Genomic DNA, 2229 nt, shown 5'->3' with positions numbered 1-2229 from the left:
CTCTCTCTCTCTCTCTCTCTCTTTCTTTCCGACCGCCTTTGTCTGTTTCTCCCACCTTATCTTCCTATCTTTCCGTCTTTCTCTCATCCATTTTTCTCACCCTTCTCTCTCTCTTTCTCTCACTTCCCCACTACCTCTTTCTCTCCTCCCACCTCTTTATTCTTTAGTATTCTTTCTCTGTCGCTTTCCTTTTGATATACCCCCTCCCAACCCTTCTCTGTCTCCCTCTTTCTCTCCCTCACTCCAACACAGCCTTTCCTTCTATTTCTCTCGCTCACTCTGCCTGTCTCAACCCATCCCTCCCCCCGCCCCAATCCCAGCCCTCTCTGGATAACGTCTATAAAAAAGTAACAGTTTTGTTTTCCACCTCAGGCCAAAACAAATACAAGCAGAATTAGGCAACCCCGCCTCCCCAGGTAGTGGCACGTCCCCAGATAGTCGCAGAAAGGTCGCTTTGTCTCAGGATGCCAGACAAACAAACACCTCCAGCCTCCAGCCCATCGGCTCGACTTGCTAGCTGCCTGATGCCTCACTCTACGAGGATCATGCCACGAAACCAAACATGACGTATAATGTCTGACCATTTCCAAAATTTTAGGCATTTTGCCAGTGATTAGAAATCTAATTGACAAGTTACAAAAGTCTTTGCTCATGACCACAAATGTTGTTCAAAGCGTCTGAGGGGGCTCTCGTGGCTTAGAGGTTAAGGTGTTCGTCTCTCATTCAAAGGTCCCGGGTTCGAATACGGGTAGCGATGGAAAAATGTTCTTCTCTAAAATGATCTCTTTCACCTTCTTTCTTGCTGTCTAGCAATGCTCTGTCGTCTACTTTCGTCTCCACTTTCTGCCCCTACCCCCTCACCTCCTTTGCCCCCTCCTCTGGGCTCCTGACTCTTTCTACAGCCTTTCTACTGCTACTTCTTGGCTCCTTCTTACTGCTGTCTTTCAGCCACACTCATGATCTTCTGGTAGGAAAGATCTACATCTAGCCTTCTCGGACAAGGGCGCAAAATCTCAGAGGTCCCTTTTGCAAGTTGCGCACGTTTAAGATCCCTTGATGGTTTAAAATCGATAAGAGTAAGCTTCGGCCGCCACCCGGGCAAAATTCAAAATTTCCATCCTGCTGAAAATGTTTAATGTGTCCGGCGAGCTAATATGACCTTATGCATTTGCGAGCGCTGTAAAACATGTAAAACACTTATAAAAAAACCCAAAAACAACCCCCCCCCACCCCCCCCCCGCCAAACCAAACAGTCTGAAGGTGCAAAAGTCTTCTGATTTAATGATATGTCATCTTATCTGATTTTGAAATCTCTGTTATCATTTTTTCCCACACTAGCATATTATTATTGACTCCATCTGGCAATTTCGCCAAGCCTCTGAATTCTGCTAGTTATAAGCCTACATCTATAGAGATGTTTTCACTGCATGAAACCGAGGGATAAAAATTTATTATTTCACATAACTTTGTTGCTCTGAGTTTAACCAATAACTTGCGATTCTACCTAACGTGGTAAAAAGAAAATAGTTACAGGTAACCTGCAGAATACGAATGGTCCTGGATCTAGTTTGGCACCAACAGCTAAAAATCGAGGACTTTGGTATGACAAAAAAATCGGGGACTTTGGTATGTCATAGAGGTGTGCAGCTTCAGCGACTGGTTGAAAGCGTACATCAAAGTATAGTCAAAGAGTGAGAGTGTCTCTTGCACTGTGTTTGTTGACTTACAGTAAAGGGCACATACACACAAGACAGCAGAGGAATGCCAACACGTTTTGTTTAGAACTTGAACTGTGGCAAAGCAGTGTCATGGGTATTTTTAGGTACTTCCCTATCTAGGGATTGAGCTGATTATGTGATCCTTAATTCGAAACAACAACAACAACAACAACAACAACAACAACAAACCAACAAAAAACTACAAGCAAAAACAAAGCAACAAATAAAAACCAACCTCAAAACCCCAAACCAAAGCACCCCCCAAACAAAACAAACAAAAACAAATCAAATCAAAACCAAACAAAAAATCAACAACATAATATATTTAGCATTAAATCTATATTATACCTACAGGCTACTCGGTTTTTAGTAGCATGTGTTTGTGTGAGTATGCACAAGCGTGTGTTCGTATGTATAGCTTATGTTTCTGGGTATATGAAGGTGTCTGTGGGTTTGGGTATGTGTGTGTGTGTGTGTGTGTGTGTGTGTGTGTGTGTGTGTGTGTGTGTGT

The sequence above is a fragment of the Aplysia californica genome, unplaced genomic scaffold (assembly GCF_000002075.1).
Source record: "Aplysia californica isolate F4 #8 unplaced genomic scaffold, AplCal3.0 scaffold00406, whole genome shotgun sequence".
In the NCBI taxonomy this organism is placed as follows: Eukaryota; Metazoa; Mollusca; class Gastropoda; order Aplysiida; family Aplysiidae; genus Aplysia; species Aplysia californica.
The sequence above is the reverse complement of the archived record's forward strand: the minus strand, read 5'-3'. Positions refer to the sequence as shown.